Genomic DNA, 21,774 nt, shown 5'->3' with positions numbered 1-21,774 from the left:
CTGCAGCAAAAATTAAAAGTTGCTGAATTTCAGAAAAATATTTGTTCAAAGGAGATTACTTTCAACAACTTTCTTTGCTACTGTTAATGAGAAAATTATGCAAATCACTAAAATATGAACTCAAGTGTTTTAACAACTTTAAACAGTATCTCTTAATTCCTGTTTTTCCCATTTGTCCATGTTTTAATGTTGGTATATAATCATTTGAAAATTATTAGCTTTTATTATATGTGCCCTTTGTTTTGCAGTGTAATTTTAGTGCTTTTAAAGTTTATATTTAAATTGATGCCATATTTGCCACCAGTGAGCATTCTCTATTTGTGAGTTTTTTATTTTGTATCATCACTTTTTGGATAGATAGCATTTTGTTATTTAGAAATGTTTTGCTCTTTGAGTTTGTGCTTATTGGTATTATATTTCCAAATTATTAAATTACATGCTATTTGTGAAAAATGCCTGCATGTGCATTTGTCTAAATAATCTCTTTAAAATCATTTAATGTGCTGTATGAATATTATAATTCTTTAATAAATTAGAATGTTAGAAATAATTTTGTTGTCTTTTGAACATAATGTAACCATTCCTCCTCTTCCTTTATTTAGAGTCAGTCTTTATGATACATTTCCTATGCATATTTCATTTTTATACTATTGTGTATAGTCTATATGCTTATAGAAATCATACTTGGTATTGGTTTCTGATTGGGTTTGTATGTCTTTTTAAAAGTGTATATATATGCCATGTTATTATACCTATCCTCCATTTAAAAAAGTTATTAACTTGTGTTTTGAGCTCAATCCATTTATACCATGTATATTGAACCATATAGCACTGGTAGCATACCTGTAACTACTCTATAGTACTTTTATGTGAATAGATATCTAAGCTGTTTATTCTGTTTCTCTATTATAAACAGTGTTATAGTAAGAATAGTTTAAGGTGTAACTTTATGCTTCTCTGAGCTAATTGCTTTAGGATAAGTACTTGATGTATTTAATAGTATTGCTGAGACATAGGACTTGAATATTATAATTTTTACTACATATGTCAAATTTCCTGTAACTTAGTTTTACTGGCTTACTACTACCAAACTATAATTGTGTATCTGACAATTTTCAAACACTTGATGTTGGTATTTTCTTTTCTCTGCAAACTCACAGCATCTGCTTTTTTTTTCTGTCTTTTTAGTAACAGCCATCCTGACTGGTATGAGATGGTATCTCATTGCAATTACTGTTGATGATAGTGTAAATTAGTTCAAACATTATGGAAAGCAGTATGATGATTCCTCAAAATGCTGAAAGCAGAACTCCCATTTGACCCAGCAATCCCATTACCAGTATATACTCAGAGGAATATAAATCATTCTACCATAATTACACATGCATATGAATTCATTGCAGCATGATTTGAAACAGCAAAGACATGGAGTCAACCTAAATGCCCATCAATGACAGATTGGATAAAGAAAATATGGTATGTACACACCATGGAAAACTATGCAGCCATAAAAAAAAGAAGGAGATTAGGTCTTTTGTAGGAACATGGATGGAGCTGGAGGCTGTTATTCTTTGCAAATTAACACAGGAATAGAAAACCAAATATTGCATATTCTGACTTAAAAGTGGGAGCTAAATGAAAATAACTTATGAACACAAATAAGGGAACAACAGATACTGGGGACTACTTGAAGGTGGAGGGTGAGAAGAGGGAGAGGAGCAGAAAAGATAACTGTTGGGTATTGAGCTGAATACCTGTGTGATGAAATTATCTGTACAATAAACGCCCATGACATGAGTTTACCTTTTTAGCAAACCTTCATATGTACCTCCAAACCAGAGTTTAAAAGGAAAACAGTTGATGTAAGAAGATACTAAAATTGTTGCTAGCCTAATTTATAAAGATTTTCTTTAAATTTGAATGTTGATCTCTCTTATATTTTAATACTTTTCAGACTTATTTGTTCCATTCTTGTTTCCATGAACAATAATATATGTGTGTTATATCACCTTTGTCATATGTATTATGCAAATTGCATTTTAATCTTCTTTATTCTCCATGTGTCTGTACAGCTGGTACAATTTGGCTGTGTCCCCACCCAAATCTCATCTTGAATTGTAATTCCCATAATTCCCATGTGTTGTGGGAGGGACCCAGTGGGAGATAATTAAATCATGGGGGCAGTTTCCTCCATACTGTTCTCATGGTAGTGAATAAGTCTCATAGGATCTGATGGTTTAATAAAGGGTTTCCTTTTTGCTTGGCTCTCCTTCTCTCTTGCCTGCCACCATGTAAGACGTGACTTTCGCCTTCCACCATGATTGTGAGACCTCTCCAGTCTCATGGAACTGTGAATCCATTAAACCTCTTTTTCTTACAAGCTACCCAGTCTTGGCTATGTTTTATCAGCACTGTGAAAACAGACTAGTACAATAGCTTTCTCAAGCCTTCTACTTTATGCCAGATTAACTACATTTTTTTTTTATTTTGATGCTTTGACGATGACTTTTATACCTGGAATGTTTTTATTTTGCCTTTCAGTGTATTCTTGGTTTTAAAAAGCCTCCTTTGTTTGCTTTATAATCTCTTCTCTGTAGCCTTAAATATCTCCTTCTACTCCATATTTTTTAAAGACTGTTGTCTGTACAATTTCTGAAATGATGAAGATTTGTAAAAATCATATTATCCATTTCTTTGGTTGAATTTGTGTAGTTTCCACCATGGTCTTTTTCTTAATAACATTTATATTTGAATGGTACTGAGTATTTGCCAAGTTCTGTATGGAGCAGTGGGCTGGGAGTAATCTGAGGCCGCCTACAGAACTGAGTCAAATCCCCTACCTTCGCCAAAACCTCTCATTAAATCCATTATGTCATTCGACTTTGAAACATACTTCCTTTTAGGTTTCAGCTGCCAGCATGGTTCCTAGTGAAACACCCTATATCTGGCAATTACTGCTTTATTCCCCATCCTTTGATCTTCTTCTTAGATTGGAGAGGATAAAAAAAAAGTTTTATTATCAGTTCTAACACTCCTGATACTCCAGTTTTGATCACTGTCTAGCATGGCTAGCCCTGAACATACATATTCAGTGATTATATATTTAGACATGTGAAAGTAGCCAAAATATCAGTTTCATGGCATAAGATGCACTAAGATCTATAGGCTATGACATAATAAATATTAGTATCCACTAATATTTTTATCACATATGCTGTTTTAAATCATTTTTATTATTGATAGTGCCCTTTTATTAGTGTCTTCAATCACATTTACCCACAAAATAAATAGTAATTATTTATTTTAAATCATTATTATTTTAAATCAATATTGTAAATTTCTGATTTAAAAAGGTTTACATCTGAACAGTTGTAAATATTTTAACAGATAACATTTTGTAATATTTGTTAGGAAATGTATCATTCTTCATTAGACTTTTAACATGGCATTAATCAAGGCAGAGATAAAACCAATGAATAAGTCAGTGATTCAATGTTATTAATTGTTACTATAAAGGGAGTTGCTAAACGAGAATTCAGCATATTATAGAATAAACAGACTGAAAAATAGGAGGAAAATGGTTTGGCATTCTGAAGTAGCTAAATAGACTGAATACTTGAATACTTTTGTTTAACAGATAATACTATTTTTTATTTTTTTTGAGACAGACTCTTGCTCTGTGGCCAGGCTGGAGTGCAGTGGTACGATCTGGGCTCACTGCAACCTCTGTCTCCTGGGTTCAAGCATTTCTTCTGCCTCAGCCTCCTGAGTAGCTAGGACTACAGGCATGTGTCACCACACCCAGCTAATTTTTGTATTTTTAGTAGAGACAGGGTTTCTCCATGTTGGCCAGGCTGGTCTCCATCTCCTGATCTTGTGATCTGTCTGCCTCGGCCTCCCAAAGTGCTGAGATTACAGGTGTCAGCCACCCTGGCTGGCCAACAAAAATACTTCCAAGTACCTTTTTGTGAAATTAAATTTTCTCTACCCAAGATAGCCCCAGATACTCTATTTTATTTTTAAAAACTCCAACAGTTTTTAATGCATTTTCTGAGCCCTTTCTTTGAGTGTGATCATGATCTCACAATTTAATACTAAGCCAACATTATGTAATTATTCCACAATGAACCATTCCCTGGGTGCAGCCATTTCCATTTTCATGAAGTCAGGCAGCCAGTGAGATGATAGAAAATAAAGTTTGGATAGCTTTTGAATAGCTAATCAGATGATATTTTGCAAAGCAGTTTCTTTCCTAATATAGCTCAAGATATGATATACTTAATTATTAAATTGCTATGTAGCTTTTTTCTGGCTGGGAAGTAGATATTTTGAAGTTTCTAGCTTGAAAATAGTTTATACTCTTGGTCAAGAGATGTATGTTTTATGCTGCATTCTTGTGCTTGACACAACTATCACTTATTTCCCAGGTGGTTTGAAAAATACCCTGGGAAGTTTTATTTTGTCTTTCATGTACTCAGCACATCTATTTTATTGGTATTGTACATGCATTTTTACCAACGTGCACGTGAATATTTTCCAATCCCACTGATAGAGATATTATACTCTAGATGCTTTGGAGATTGTATTTCAGATTAAAAATGATGTGATTTTAAAAGATCTGCTGTACAACATATACTGAATTGTGAACTTAAAAATTTGTTAAGAGAGTAGAGATCTCTCATGTTAAATGTTATTACCACACACACTATTAAGAGATGCAAAGGAACTTTTACCTTAATTACAGTAATAATTTCATAGATGTCCACATAAAAAGTATGTATTAAACACATGCTGTGTTTTTGTGTATCATACATACCTCTATGAAGTTGCTGAAAAAATTTAAAAAATAAGATGTCAGTTGAGGTAAATCTTTTAAATTGAATTTACACTTTTGCAGAGTGGAAATCATGACGTTTTCAGAATACACTTCTGTCTGTAAACACTGGGGCAACCCCTTTCCTGTCTTTTGAAATTTTTGTACAACTATATCACTTGCAACTTTACATGTCATATTTTTAGTTTTGACTATAAATTTCTAAATACAAATTTCTGAATATACAGATTTTCTTTGGGAGCTTTGAGGTTTAACAGCCCCAGACTAGACTGTTGAAGGGCCTCAGAGACTGGGTTTAGAGGTAGTAAAATTTCAGGCCTGTGGTTCTTATGGCTGTACAAGTTTTTCAATATTTAATAGGCTTCCAAGAAATCTCCTTCTAGTAATATGGTTGATCAGGTTATTCACCAACTCTTTCACTGAAAACAGCTAAAAATGGTGATTGAACTGTTGGTAAGTGTTCTTAAAAACATAAAACAAACAAAATAGCAAAGAAGCAATAAGAAGCCATCACGCTTAATCCTAGCTAAAAGCTAGACTTGTCAGGTCTGCTAACTATTGTTGGTGTTTTTATGTTTTCACTGGAGGCAAGGACTATGAATGAGAAATCTCAGCACTTGTGCATGGTGAAGGTTTGTTATGAGACCTTCTCTCTACACCTACTAATCTGAGAGCTATATCTTCTTTAGAACCAGGAGTAAATACAGCCCATCCACCACCTCCAGGGAACGAAGAAGCAAGTTATCCTAGTACTGAGTATGACACTACAAGTAAACCTCACCTATGAGCCCTTACGTGAATTTGAGGCAAATACATATTAGCAGAGTTTACAGTGGTCTTAGATGGCTGTCAGAAACAAATGTAAATCCTCTTTGGAAGAATATAGGTAATTCATCCTAGGTCTTAAAAATATCTTGTAAATAATTCTACTAGAAGGCTCAACATATTAAGGCCAAGTAGTATTACATACTAAGGAAGTTTGCCACTCAAATTAAGGGCTAGCATAAAAGCAGAGGATCTCAAAACATTTCAGGTGTTAATATTTTCAAATATAGATTACGGTATATTTTTCAAGTTAATATGAAAAAAGCAAACAAACAAATACTTTTTAAAAATTTCAAAGTAAGACTAATAGAAATCCACACTTAGAAATATATTGGTGAAATAATAGAACATAAAAGACAATTAGAAGATTTTCAAAGTCCTAGAAACCATTCACAATATGTAAAATGTAATATAATGTCAATAGGATACTAGTTGTACAAACAAAAACATATAGTGAACACTGTATAACTTTATTAACACATACAAATAGATCTTAATATGCAATGGCATGGAGAGGTCAATTGTCTCCAAATTAATTTCTAAATTCAATGCATTTCCATTCAATATACCAATGAAGTTTTTTTTTTTTCTTCTGTAGAAAATGGTGGTGCTTGTACCATTTATATGGAAGAAAGAAATTATAAAATAGCTAAGACAATGTTTAAGAAGGATAAAAAAAATGACAGGACTTTTCCAACAAGTTAGAGAGTTATCTTAAAGCCATAGCAATTAACATATTGTGATATTGATATAGTCATTTACAAATAGAGTAAAGGAAAATCTCGAGTAGCATGTCCAAATGCTTACCCACATGAGGCAAATTGATGTTTGACTGAGGTAGCAATGGAAGTCGAAGGGAAAGGAAGGATGATCAAGGAATCACAGAGTTAGTTAGTCCATATGGCAACAAATAATAATTATATTCTTACTGTATGCCAAATACAAAAATAATTCCAGGTGGATAGAGATATTAAACATGGAACCAAATTTTTTAAATTTCAAAAAGAATGGGTGAGGATTTCTACATAACATAGGAGACTAATTGACTTATTAAATAAAATATAAAAAGCACAAAAAAATCCAGGACGTAATGTTACATCATATTAAAATGAGAAATTTCTGTTTATCAAAAGTACCATAAATTGCCAGTCATGGTGACTCACATCTGTAATCCCAGCACTTTATGAGGTCAAGGGGAGAGGATCGCTTGAACCCGGGAGTTGGAGACTAGCCTGGGCAACATGGCAAAAACCCATTTCCATGAAAAAAATATCAAAATTAGCCAGGCATGGTGGCTTGCACCTATAGTCCCACCTACTGGGGAGGCCGAGGCGGGTGGATCACGAGGTCAAGAAATCGAGACCATCCTGGTCAACATGGTGAAACCCCGTCTCTACTAAAAAAAATACAAAAAATTAGCTGGGCATGGTGGTGCGTGCCTGTAATCCCAGCTACTCAGGAGGCTGAGGCAGGAGAATTGCCTGAACCCAGGAGGTGGAGGTTGCAGTGAGCAGAGATTGCGCCATTGCACTCCAGCCTGGGTAACAAGAGCGAAACTCCGTCTCAAAAAAAGAAAAGAAAAGAAAAGAAAAGCAATGGGCAAAAGATGTAATAAAAAATAAGCAAAAGATATGAACCAGACATTCAAAGAAGAGGAAGAAAAGACAAACCTATGATAAAGAATTTCAAAACCAGAAATCAGTAAAATTCAAATTAAGACCACAATAAAGTATTATTTTAAACTCAAAAGTGAACAAAAATTTGAAGAATTGAAAATACTAACTATTGATGAGGATTTGAACCAGCAAGGCAGGCTTTGTTATTCCTGGTGGTTATATAACAAGTTAGAGTAACATTTGGCATTGATTTATAAAATAGAGCACACACATATTCCAGGATCCAGAAATCAAATTTAAACATTCAATGGAAACTGGCAAATGTATGAATGAAGAGAATTGCACAACAGTGTCCAGAGCAGTGTTGCTTGTCAACGGAAAAAAATATGAAAACAACTCAAATGTTAAAACAAACCAAATATCCAGGAAAATGCATAGTGCTTTGCACATCTACATAACAGATTATTGTATGTATATTATATACCATTTAATATCTATTAAAATGACCTTTTTTAAAAAAGAATAATGGCAGATGTGAAAATTATCACATTATTATAAGTAATGATAGGATTCAGTATATAGCCCCTTTAAAAATGATTTTAAAATATGCCAGATTGTATGTTATCCCAAATATAACAAATACTATTCATTCTCTGTTTCCGTGTTTTTCTAAAGTTTTTAAAAATATTTTAATTATAAAAATGTTTAATTCAATTTGTAGTATGCATAGAAACAATTCTAGGGACTTGAATTTATTTTTCATTAACGTGAATTTTTTTGTTTGAAAGGGTTTAGAAGTTGATAATTGAAAAGTATAAATAGATTTTGAGCATGAGTGTAGCTGGGATTGTGTTATCAGAAATGAAATAAACATCCAGGTAAAATGGAATATTCAGTCTTTTGAATTATTAATTATTTAATGATATTGCATAAATAATGTCTCTGTCTCCTTGGATCACAGATTTTCATAAATCTTCCCAGCCAGAAGGCTAGTACATGTTTTACATTTTAGAAGAGAGAATTTTCATTATAAGATATGGATGGTTACCTGTAACTAAAATATAAGGATTTTTACAAATCTAAAAATCCATGGATGCCTGAGATGTGTGTGTGTGTGTTTGTGTGTGTGTGTGTGTATTCTCTGCATAATTGAGCTACTTCCAAAAGAAAAGTATAACTTTATCATTTAAAGTCACTTGTATTGTAAAAGTCAAGAAGAATATAAAAGCAAGAATTTTGTTCAAAAGTTTTATAATTTGCAAATGCTTCTACTCTGATATTTCATTAAATTATTAAAATATTGTTTCATATTGGTAAAATCGGGGTGCATGGAGCTTTAGTGTTTATGCATACTGATATGAAGAAGCAATTCTGTTGTGTTGCAAAAAAAAGAACTGGGTGGTTGCATTAATGGAGCAATGATAGTCCCAACTGTTGCAGAGAGGCGCTTAGTTCAGTCTTGAAATTTGTGATTTCTACATAAAATGTTCAAAGCTCTAAGAAACTTTGTTATTCCAAACTTAGTATTTAACAGGTCTTGTGTATGTTGCTTAAACTGTGATTGGTAGCAAGTCCTCGTGAGCCTGTAACAGAGCTTACTTACACAAAGACAAAGTTTCTCCCTCAAGTACACTACTCTGCTCTGATCTCCCGATGCATCATCTCAGGTTGCTCTGTCTCCTAGGAATTGCACTTAAATAATTTTTCCCACATAGTTTCTCATTGTAATTGTTTTTGAGCATTGGAATTGTCATGCATCATTGGAGGTGTTACAAGAAACACACAGAATGATAAATGTGTGAATTTTCCCCTCTGTCGCTCTGACACTGGCAATAGAATTATTCCAGTTGAGATCTGGGGGTAGTTTAGGTAAAATCCATTCACAGAAGCAGGAATACATAGGTTCTTCAAATAAATGGGAACAAGTAAATAATTTAGCTATGAGTAAGTGAGCTATGCTGCTTTTATAAAAATATTTATTACCCTAGAGAATACGAGATGTAGCTTTTATTGCACATGTGGTTTTAGTAAGTCATATCTTTTGTTTTTTTAAAACTCATATTTGTTCACAGTAAGTGCCCTTAAATTTACAGTTTATTAAGTATCTTTGTTCCTTTTTCTGAGGATAAGTCTTAAAATGTTGACAGAAACATCAGTACTAGAGCAATTTACATAAGGAGTAAAAACAATGTTTTTATGTTTTATCTAGCCTCCTTACTTAATTTGTGTTTAATAAAGTTTATTTGGAAACCAGAAATTATCAAAAATTTGATGATGATAACATTTCTTGGACAAAGAAATTAGGTCTAGGGATTTATAAATAGCTGAATCTTATGACAGAAAAGAATTCAAGGATCCCTAAATATTTTGATTTTGTTTTCTGTAAACCTATGGGTTCTGGTCAAATAACAATACAAAAATTATAGCATCTTCAAGATGTAGTTCCTGGATATAAAGAGCATTACATAAAAAGTATTAAATAAATATTTATTTATGATGCAATATATTTACAAACTCAACTGTTTTTTGGTGGGGTTACAAATGTATGCTTAATAGCTGTAGAGTTAACTTTTATATATTCTGATGAGTATGTAATAGACTCAAATGAGCATATAAACACTAGTGCTCAATTATAGACAAATTAGAATTGATACTCTTTTAATTCTTCAATTGTTAGTGTGTGAACTTTGGCAATTCCTAGAGCGTTCTGTACCATTCATTTTCTGAGTGACAAAGGTACCTGTGAAGTATTTAGCACAAGACTTTGTATATAAGTGGTTTACACCTTGACATCTGAGATGGATACATCAGGGTTGCTGTGCTTGATAACATTTTATGCCAAGATTATTCCATAATTTATAAGTGCTCCCTTTGTTTAGTAGTGAGTAGTGTTGCTTACCTGTGAACCATGCAAAAGTTTCATCCAAGATAGGATCCTCCTTTCTTTACATTTTGTCTGGAACATAAGGTCAGGTGATCCATCAGCAGAATTACTATACCCGCTCCAGGAGAAAAGCATTCACCAACATTTAACTATAGGTTCTAATTGTTATGATCAGCAGGTACTGAAATCCCAGAATTGGATCTGGAGTGTGCTTGTTCAGGGGTAAAGATAAATATAAAATTTGATAAGGGATTTATTGAAGTTGGGTATTACATAAAATATATCTTATCATCAAGGAAATCTGGAGATTGTATTGATACATTGCTAAGGTAGTTCCTTAAAGCTTGGGAAGAAATTCTCTGGTAAATGAGATGCAGGTGCTGGAATTGCCATAAAAGAGTACTGAGGAAGGGCTGACAATACTCAGAGACTAAGGCATGTTAAGGTAGATATATTCTGTTATGTAAGAGAATGCTTTAGATAATTACATTCTTCAAGTACCTAGAATATGCCTACTCCATAAAGTATTGGGAATTCTCTTGTATGGGAGCATAGTCATTGTTGTGAAACCTGGAGAGATCTATTCTCCATAGGCCAGGTTTACCAACAGGAGATTTTTCAATGGAATTGGACTTCCAAATATTAATTGAAATGTTAGAATTTCAAAGAAAGCAGTAAATAACTGTCAAAAGCAGAATGATTTATTTATTGTTTTGGGAAACAAGGCCAGACTGAAAACCAAGGACTCCTGAGGTACACCAGTTTGTAACACGTCTTTGGACTTTGAAGCCTGTGATGTTGAGATATCTGTATTTATCTCTCTCTCTCTCTCTCTATCATCTATCTTAATTATGTATGTATGTATCTTTCTATCCATCTTTCTATCCCTGTTTATAGCTTACAGATAGCTGAACACATGAAGGCTGACAGGTGAAGAAGAACTCACCCATCCACGTGCTGGGGCGGGGGGGTGGCATTCCCCAACTCCATGGGGATTGAAGCTCCTGCACTTGAGACCCTTCCAGTTCTCACCATATGTATCTCTTCATCTGGATGTTTATTTCTATTCTATCAAATATATGTCATAATAAACCAGTAAGTGTAACTATTTTCCTGAGATCTGTGAGCTGCTCTAGGAAATTAAACATACCCAAAGAGGGTGTTGTAAAAACCTCAACTTGAAGCCAGTGGATTGTAAGTTCCTGCAGCCTTATGACTGTGGGGAAGGAGCGGGATGTCTTGTGGGACTGAGCCTCACCCTGTGGGATCTGACACTATCTCCAGGTAGACAGTGTTGGAATTGAATTGGAGGACATGTAGCTGATGTCCATTTCTTGCTGTATGTGGAAAACCCCCAATACATTTGGTCACAGAAGTTTTCTTCTGTGTTAATAATTGTGGTGGTGTAAGAGGAGAGGAAAGCAGAGTTTGAGAGTTGTTTTTTTTTTAAATTTTCTCCCAAAAGGGATAGTATCTATGTAATGCTTGAGAATACTCCTCTGAGTAAGCTTTATCCTAAGAGAGTTCTTCAACAGGTTCAGACTGTAGAAAAGCAGACTGGCTATTTTCTAACAGGTGCACTGGCAAATCCCATGATGCTGGAGGTATCTGGGAGAGATAAGGATGCTGTATGGACTCTCTGGCAAGCCCCAGTAGAAGAGCCAGTGTGGACCTACAGTTCTGAGACTGTTCACTATTCAAAAACAGCCTCTAGCTTTGGTGGCATCAAACAGCGGTTTCTGAGCATGTTTTTCATGTGGCTATGCAAATAGAGCTGCCCATCTTGACAGGTCATTTTGTAAAGTCAAATCTACAGATGTATAATATTGGGTAGGCACAGAGGCAATTTATCATGTGATAGAAAGAGTAAATTGGGAATTCATTCAAATAGGTTTGAAAGGCAAAATGAATGTGTAAATACATTTGGCCTTTGCCTGCAACAGGTGTCACCTACCACATTGCACAGCCATTTTGTAGCTCATGTATAATTTCTTTTTTGCAGGACTACCACAACTGGATGATAAGGAAGGAAGAAACACAGTTCACAGACGAATGAGATCAATAGGTTGGCATGAGTGGAAAATGGGTTACTTCTGCAAAAAGGCCCAGCACGTAAGTATCTCTAGAAGAAAGAAGTAAAGGGAAAATTCTATAGAGGGCAGAGATTGGAAATCAACACACTGTAATCTACTTGGTGTAGAAGGGGAAATGGCTTGCAGCAAACATATGCACAGCTTTGGTCAGTGGTAAATTGCTCTGCCTGGTGGAATCAGATATAAGAAAGCAAGGTTGGAAAAGTAGAGACAAAGAAGATAGGGCAAGAGGCATACGACTGGACCCATGGGAGTTGACACTGATGTGTGGATATTTGGTTTTCCCATTTGTTCCACCCTAGTGGAGCAACATCCACCCCGGTGGAGCAACTGAACAACCACACGGCTAGAATGACTTGGGTTGGGTGTGTCATCCAGCCTCTGTCTTTAGCCAGCTCTGTGCTTGGGTCTTGTACACATGAATGGAGTAACCCTGGGAAGGATAGGAAGCTATGGATTGTAAGCTAGCTACTTGAACATGAATGCTGGCAGTGGGAAAAGAAGCAGAATGGCTGGTATACAAGAAGATGATAACTAGCAATGATACTCTGTTAGAACCAGCTATTCACTCCAATACAAATCATTGTTTTGTCATTGTTGTCATTGGGTTTAAGGAACTGTGACCAGTCACAAATACAAAGACAGAAGATATTAGACTTAGTGTGTGTCATAAATGGATCTGAGCAGTACAAGGGGTGGGCTGCAGCAGACCATTTAGGCTCACAGGGCCTCAGCACTCATTGTCATAACTGGAGGCTCCATGGAAACCACCTGCCAGTTGGGCTGATGATTCTTTTTGCTAAGGGAATATGCTGGGCCTGAATACATGATAAACAAAAAGTAATAGAAATTTATTTCGAGAAATCACCTTCAATTAAAGAAAGATGGGGATCTGGTAAGATTCAAACCCCAGTTTCCTCACCACTCATTAAGGATCATTCCAAGGCTGAGCTCTCCTGTTACCCAGAATTCCCAGTGTAATCAAGCTGCAGGGTCTCTTGGTGGTAGGTGGTTGGTAGATGTCTTTCCATTCCTGGGATCACCTACCAAGGAAACTACTGGTCTACTTGTCATCAGTTCTTCATCTCAGGGTCTTCTTGGAGAATAAATCTATCACGCATAAAAACAATGTGTTTTCTGTAATTAAATGAAACATGCATTCTGAAGGTTGTGTTGATAACTTTCCCATGTGGATTATTTACCTGTGCCCTGATTTTCCCATTTAGATCTTTATTTTACCATGACTCCTCCTTCAGTAATGTCTGAATAACAATTCAAAATATAAAAGAGCAATGAAAGAAGTACCCAAATCAGTACAGTGAATCAAATCTACTGCATGAAAAATGCAAGATTATAAATATTTATGTAGGGTTTTCCTCAATTTTTGCCCTATTAAGGAATGACCCTTAGGTTCAAAAGTATTCTAGAGCATATTAAGTGCCGCAGAAGTTTCTCACTCTCTGTAGCTCCCTTCTCATTCAATTACAATGTAATGTAATTAGATTTCATGCATTTTTGTAGAAATAAATAAATAAATGTTTGAATGCATGGCTTGTCTGAAAGCTAAAATAAAGTATGAACACCGATTTATAAAATGGGTTCACAAGGGTTAAGTTTTACTATTCCAGTCTTCCAAATGGCATTTTCATCTCTTGAAACTTTTTTGAGAGAGAAATTAAGTGTCTTTATATGTGAGTGGTTCTCCAATTACTTTTTAATGAAAATTCACCCTATGTATAATAAGCCCTTTACTTTATATAGTAGTAATTAAACTACTGAACATATTTGAGAAGCACTTACTTTTTGTGGATTTATACAAAATCGCTCTTGCAATTAATGTCAGGACTGCAAGGATAAAAGCCGTATCAGCTTGACCAGTGACTGGAAGTAAAGTGCTGATAAATTTCATACATATCGTTTGAGAAAAGCTATAAGCTATTAGTTTATAACATACTTCACTAAGCAAATGAAATTAGTAATAGTGAAGGATAAAAATCTTTTGAGCAACTATTAGGTTTTGTTAATGAAATAGGGCAACTTCTTTCAAAAAGCATTACCTTTGAAATACATGTCCACCAAGAGTTCTTGTATGCCCAAAGTCAAAATTGTTTTTGCACTATAGACAGATCATTTGTCTTTTGAAAGAAAACATCATCATAATAGTGTTGGAAAAGTTTATTCCAGATCATTTTTTTATATAAACTTGTAAAACTTTTGTTTTTTTATATATATAAAGTATTTATATCTTGGGAACTTAAGATTTTTCCTTTCTTATTTTCTTTTTTCTCTAAACATTTTTCATAGATAATACTTCCAAAGGAAGTTAAAGTGATGTTTTTTTTCTCTTCATAATTGGTCTAGTGGGCTTTTGTCCAAATCAAAACCAGTAGTACATTTTCCATTGATTTCCTTTTAAGTTCAATTTCTTCCTATAAAAGATAGATTCCATGATTAATAACTTCAGTTACCCGCTTGTCACTGTTATCAATGTCCTTGCCTCATTGATCCAATGATACAGGCAGCTGGCAAAAAAAAAACTTGAGGAGAAAAATAAGAAAACTCTAAACTATATCTTAGCAGTGACTTGAAATTCTTTTTTTAAAAAAATTATTTATTTATTTTACTTTAGGTGCATACTATATCTGTCATTTCTCCCCATGTTATCCCTCCCCACCCTCCCCTCCCTTCCCACCCCCCATTGTCTCTCCCCTACCCCCCCAACTGTCCCCTGTGTGTGATGCTTCTCTCCCTGAGTTCATGTGGTCTTGTTGTTCAACACCCACATATGAGTGAAAACATACAGTGCTTGGCTTTCTGTTCTTGGGTCAGTTTGCTGAGAATGATGGTTTCCAGATTCATCCAAGCCCCTACAAAGGACATGAACTCATCATTTTTTATGACTGCGTAGTATTCTATGGTGTATATGTACCACATTTTCGTTGTCCGGTCTATCATTGCTGGGCATTTGGGTTGGTTCCAGGTCTTTGCTATTGTACACAGGGCTGCAATGAACATATGTGTGCATGTGTCTTTATAGTAGAACAATTTATAGTTCTTTGGGTATATACCCAATAGTGGGATTGCTGGGTCAAATGGAATTTCTATTTTTAGATCCTTGAGAAATTGCCCCACTGTCTTACACAATGATTGAACTAATTTACACTCCCACCAACTGTGTAAGAGTGTTCCTGTTTCTCCACATCCTCTCCAGCATCTGTTGTCTCCCAATTTTTTAATGATTGCCATTCTAACTGGCATGAGATAATATCTCACTGTGGTTTTGATTTGCATTTCTCTAATGACCAGTGATGATGAGCATTTTTTCATGTTTGTTGGCATCATATATGTCCTCTTTTGAAAAGTGTCTGTTCATATCCTTCACTCACTTTTGAATGGGGTTGTTTGTTTTTTTACTTGTATATCTGTTTTAGTTCTTTGTAGATTCTGGATATTAGCCCTTTGTCAGATGGGTAGATTGCAAAAATTTTTTCCCATTCTGTTGGTTGCCACTTCACTCTAATGATCGTTTCTTTTGCTGTATCGAAGCTCTGGAGTTTAATTAGATCTCTTTTGTCTATCCTGGCTTTTATTGCTATTGCTTTTGGTGTTTTGTTCATGAAGTCTTTGCCTATGCCTATGTCCTGGATGATTTTGCCTACATTTTCTTCTCGTGTTTTTATGGTATTCGGTTTTATGTTTAAATCTTTGATCCATCTGAAGTTAATTTTAGTGTAAGGTGACATGTAGGGGTCCAGTTTCTGCTTTCTGCATATTGCTAGCCAGTTTTCCCAACACTATTTATTAAACATGGAGTCCTTTCCCCATTGCTTGTTTTTACTGGGTTTGTCAAAGATCAGATGATTGTAGATGTGTCGTGTTTCTTCTGGGGTCTCTGTTCTGTTGCATTAGTCTATGTCTCTGTTTTGGTACCAGTACCATGCTGTTTTGATTACTGTAGCCTTATAGTATAGTTTGAAGTCTGGCAGTGTGATACCTCCGGCTTTGTTCTTTTTGCTTAGGATTGTCTTGGCTATGCGGGGTCTCTTGTGATTCCATATGAAGTTTAAAGTGGTTTTTTTCCAGGTCTGTGAAGAAGGTCATTGATAGCTTGATGGGGATAGCATTGAATCTGTAGATTACTTTGGGCAGTTTGGCCATTTTCACGATACTGATTCTTCCTAACTATGAGCATGGAATGTTTCTCCATCTGTTTGTGTCCTCTCTTTTTTTGTTGAGCAGTGGTTTGTAGTTTTTCTTGAAGAGGTCCTTCACATCCTTTGTTAGTTGTATTCCTAGGTATTGTATTCTCTTTGTAGCAATTGTGAATGGATGTTTGCTCTTGATTTGGCTATCTGTTTGTCTGTTATTGGTATATAGGAATGCTTGTGATTTTTGCACATTAATTTTGTATCCTGAGACTTTGCTGAAGTTTGAGAAGATTTTGGGCTGAGATGATGGGGTCTTCTAGATATATATTCATGTTGTCTGCAAATACAGACAATTTGACTTCCTCCTTTCCTAATCGAATACGCTTTATTTCTTTTTCTTGCCTCATTGCTCTGGCTAGAACTTCCAATACTATGTTGAATAGGAGTGTTAAGAGAGGGCATCCTTGTCTAGTGCCTGATTTCAAAGGGAATGCTTTCAGTTTTTGCTCATTCAGTATGATATTGGCTGTAGGTTTGTCATATATAGCTTTATCATTTTATGATACATTCCATCAATACCTTTTTTATTGAGAGGTTTTAGCATGAAGGGCTGATGAATTTTATCAGAAGCCTTCTCTGCATCTATTGAGATAATCATGTAGTTTTTGTCTTTGGTTCCGTTTATGTGATGGATTACATTTATGGGTTTGCATATGTTGAACCAGCCTTGTATCCCTGGGATGAAGCCTACTTGGTCATGATGGATAAGCTTCTTGATGTGCTGTTGGAATCTGTTTGCATTTTATTGAAGATTTTTGCGTCGCTGTTCATCATGGATATTGGCCTGAAGTTTTCTTTTTTAGTTGAGTCTCTGCCTGGTTTTAGTATCAGGATGATGTTGGTCTCATAAAATGAATTAGGGAAGATTTCCTCCTTTTGTATTGTTTGATACAGTTTCAGAAGGAATGGAACCAGCTCCTCTTTGTACATCTGGTAGAATTGGGCTGTGAACCCGTCTGGACCTGGACTTTTTTTGGTAGGCTATTGATTGCTGCCTCTACTTTAGCCCTTGTTATTGGTCTATTCAGGGGTTCAGCTTCCTCCTGGTTTAATTTTGGTAGAGTACAAGTATCTAGGAATTTATCCATTTCTTCCTGGTTTACTGGTTTATGTGAGTAGACCTGTTTGTAGTAATCTCTGATGGTAGTTTGTCTTTCTGTGAAATCAGTGGTGATATCCCCTTTATCGTTTTTTATTGTACCTATTTGATTCTTCCCCCTTTTCTTTTTTATTAATCTGGATAGTGGTCTGTCTATTTTGTTGATCTTTTCAAAAAACCTGCTCCTGGATTTATTGATTTTTTGAAGGGTTTTTGTGTCTCTATCTCTTTCAGTTCTGCTCTAATCTTAGTTATCTCTTGTCTTCCACTAGCTTTTGAGTTTTTTTTTTTAATCTTGCTCCTCTAGTTCTTTCAATTTTGATGGTAGGGTGTCAATTTTAGATCTTTCCTCTCTTCTCTGACGGGCATTTGTTGCTATAAATTTCCCTCTCGATACTGCTTTAAAGGTGTCCCAGATATTCTGGTAAGTTGTGTCTTCATTCTGGTTGGTTTCGAAGAACATCATTATTTCTGCCTTCATTTCATTGTTTATTTAGTCAACATTCAGAAGCAAGTTGTTCAGTTTCCAAGTGGTTGTGTGGATTTGAGGGTGTTTCTTGATCTGAGTTCTAGTCTGTTTGCACTGTGGCCTGATAGACTGTTTGGTATTGTTTCTGTTCTTTTGCATTTGCTGAGGAGTGATTTGCTTCCAATGATGTCATCAATTTTAGAGTAAGTGCAATGTGGTGCTGAGAAAAATGTATGTTCCCTGGATTTGGGGTGGAGTATTCTGTATATGTCTATTAAATCCACTTGGTCCAGCTCTGCATTCACGTCCTGGATATCCTTGTTAATTTTCTGTCTCGTTGATCTGTCTAATATTGATGGTGGAGTATTGAAGTCACCCACTATTATTGTGTGGGAGTCTAAATCTCGTTTTAGGTCATTAAGAACTTGCTTTATGTATCTGGGTGCTCCTGTGTTGGGGGCATATATATTTAGGATAGTTAGCTCTTCCTGTTGGAGACTTGAAATTCTTGATGCTTCCCTAGCTAACATGTTTCTCTATGATTACAACGAACTAATTTAAACTCCTAGATTCTCATGTCTTTACTTCTGCCACCTGTATTATCATTTTCAGATGATCTCACTCATCTAACACTTCACACACAGCAGTCCCATAAGAGCATTTCCACAGACTCTATCCAGCTTTCCAAACTTTTATCTTCTGTGATTGTATTCACTTTCTATTATTCTTCTACATTTCTGACATCAGCTCTGTTTATGATTATTATGATTGTAACTTCCCTACTGCCTGCATCTTTGAGGCAGTATCCTTTTCCCCTTTAAATCTATACCTACCATGCAGGTGAGCTTCTTCCACTTTCATGGTTTAGTTACAAACTGCTTACAAAGAAATTTTTTCTCTTTGAGGTGCCAACTGTAACTTTTATTCTGCAGGTCTTCTTTTCTTAACTGGTAACCAACTCAAATGACTACAAAAGGACAGAGCTGGCTTCAGATTTACTTAGAAGGATATGATGCTAATGAATGCTGCATGTCAACATGTCAGCACAAGCCATTTCTTATTCGTGAAAGCCCTCCCAGCAGTCCCACAGTAGTGCCAGGACTGTGGTCTCTGGAGTAATTCCGTCTAGTTTTCTGCCAGGTGCTTTTTACTAGATGTGACCCGTGGGATCATTACTCACTCTGTTGCAGTTTTCTCACTTCAAACATAGAGACAAACATCATAATTCACCTAGGAGAGCTTTATTGAGGACTAAACCAAATAAACTAATATAAAAGACCCTCTGGTAAGTGTACAATAATTATTGCCAAAAATATGATTCTTTACTAGCTATAAGAAACTTTTCATTATTTTGCCTATAGATGCTTAATTTTTCCTTCAAGGTCTATGTGAACTGTTACTTCCTCGTAGCTTTTCCTGAGGCCTTCTTCAATTCATATTCCTGCAACTCATAACCATCACCACCATCATAACTATTATATCATTTGTATTTTAATAGCACATATGTTTATATTTTGTATGAAAATACTCACTCAAATATACTACTTCCTAAACTCTTCAAAAAAAATACTAGCAAAAACCACAGTGAATACCATGTGAAAATAATTAAATCGATATTTTTAAATGAAAAAATTTTATTTCAAAGACTCCCTTTTAAGACATATGTGTTAAATTTTTTAAAAAATGGCAAGTTGTTGGGTTTGGAAAATATAAATTATAAAATCAAATTTTAGTCAAATTTGTCTATAGTAAATTTACCCTTATATACAGAGTATACATTTTTAGTAGAGGCTAGAACTTCTGTAGATTATTGGGAGAAAGTTTCTAACCCATGTAGAATATAAAGCTAAAGAGACATAAGTAATATTTTGTATATAATATGCTCTTGTAATGGAATCCTGTTACAACTTAAAACAGCATTGTCTATTATGGAAGCCACTAGCCAAATGTGGCTCTTCAGTACTTGAAATGGGTTTGCCAAAATTAAAATGTGCTCTAAATATAAAATAGACCATGGAGTTAGAAGACATACTATAAAACAAAGATTATAAAATACCCCATTAATCAAATTTTATATTGATTTTATAATCAAGGTATATTTTGAATATATTGAGTTAAATTCTATACTGTTAAAATTAACTTCACCTCTTTTTTCCATATGGTTACTGGATAATATATAATTATATATATTATATATGTAGTTTGTATTTTATTACTATTGGGAAGTGCTGTTATATATAATGAGCCACAAGTAAAGAGGAAATTGAGGTGATTTCCAGTGGTATAGGAATATAAAAAGGATTATATATATAAATAGTATATGAGCAAATTAAGATAGTACCCTCATTCCTTCTTAAAATATTTCATTTCTAGCTTCTATTTTTCTTTTGTTTGTTTATTGGTTTAAACAATATTTTTTTCTCAAATTACAATTATGTAACTGACTTCAACTTTATTTTTCAAACTTCTCAAGTGTCTTAATGATGTTTAGAAAATGAAAGTTTAAGTTTTACTCAGTGGGAGACCAAATGGACTTAAACATAGTTTGCTGGTAAAGGATTGAAGCCATCTTTGCAAAATTATGACAATGAGAGAAATCTGACATAATTGACTCCATCTTGCTTCTAACTTCACAAGGTAACTGTCTTTGCTTATTTCTGTATGTAGGCCAAGCTAACTACAGGAGGAATTTAGTTTATATATTTTTTTCTTTAACCTTAAAGAGTAGAATAATAATAGTTCCTTCCTGAAACTAACCTTCCCGCCTTGTTCAGGGATAGAAACTGCCTTTGTAAAATTAATGAAAGACAAAGTTAGAATTATAGTAGTGGACTGAATTCTGCTAAGACTTAGGCATAGCTAAACAATAACTAGTCATTGCTTTCTAACTTGCTTTTTTGGAATTGCTTACTACCCAGGAGTCATGTAGCCAGTGGCCCCAAGATTTGTAACTTTCCCAGTTGCGCCTGTAGACAACATCACTATTGTGAAAGCTAAGATTGATGTTTGAGATATTTTTCAGAACCTGCATTCTGGTGGACCAGCTGATGCCACCTGGACTGGTGACCTATACCAGCAAACTCGCTCAACTAGTTCTGTGACCCCAACCTAGGAGCTGACTCAGTACATGAAGACAGTTTCAACACTCCTATAATTTCATTTTAACCCAAACAATCAACATTGCCTATCCCCTAGTTCCCTGCCAAACGATTCTTAAAAACCTCTAGCCTCGAAATTTTCAGAGAGGTGGGTTTGAGAAATATCTCCTGGTCTGCTTACATAGCTGCCCTGCAATTATTAAACTATTTCTCTGCTGCAATACCTGCTGTCTCAGTTCATTGACTTTTATTGTGCAGTGGACAGGAAGAACCTATTGGGCTGTGACAGGATCTTTATATTTCATACATAATTTTATGAGCATTAATTATTAACAAAAGAATAAAAAACTTGTGAGAGATTTTTGTTACCATATTACCTGAGGAAAGTTTAGCTGAAATGTGATACTTTAAGAGCAGTGTAAGAAAAAAAAAAAGTTGCACCTGAAGATTATGATGTTTTCTGTATTTAGTTTAGAATTGATCTGGTGAGCTGAATTTATATTTTCAGTTTTTGTATATTTGGAATAAATGCCAAATAGACCCTAGCACTCAAAGATTATATAAAAATAATTAGTATTTAATAACTAGTGTAACTTTAACACACACATTGAATATATGTATTTACATGTTTATGTGATTAAACAAAAA

At 34.8% G+C, this 21,774-nt stretch overlaps 1 long non-coding RNA gene across 1 annotated transcript; it reads left to right on the top strand.

The window, feature by feature from the left end:
* Positions 1-701: 701 nt before the first annotated feature.
* Positions 702-21,667, top strand: LOC103789362 (uncharacterized). Its single transcript, XR_008477871.2, has 4 exons — positions 702-1,476; positions 12,162-12,271; positions 18,961-19,313; positions 20,502-21,667. It is a non-coding gene; the product is annotated as an uncharacterized LOC103789362 (long non-coding RNA).
* Positions 21,668-21,774: the final 107 nt, after the last annotated feature.

This window comes from Callithrix jacchus, chromosome 19 (genome assembly GCF_049354715.1).
Source record: "Callithrix jacchus isolate 240 chromosome 19, calJac240_pri, whole genome shotgun sequence".
Lineage (NCBI taxonomy): Eukaryota > Metazoa > Chordata > Mammalia > Primates > Cebidae > Callithrix > Callithrix jacchus.
The sequence above is the reverse complement of the archived record's forward strand: the minus strand, read 5'-3'. Positions and strand labels throughout refer to the sequence as shown.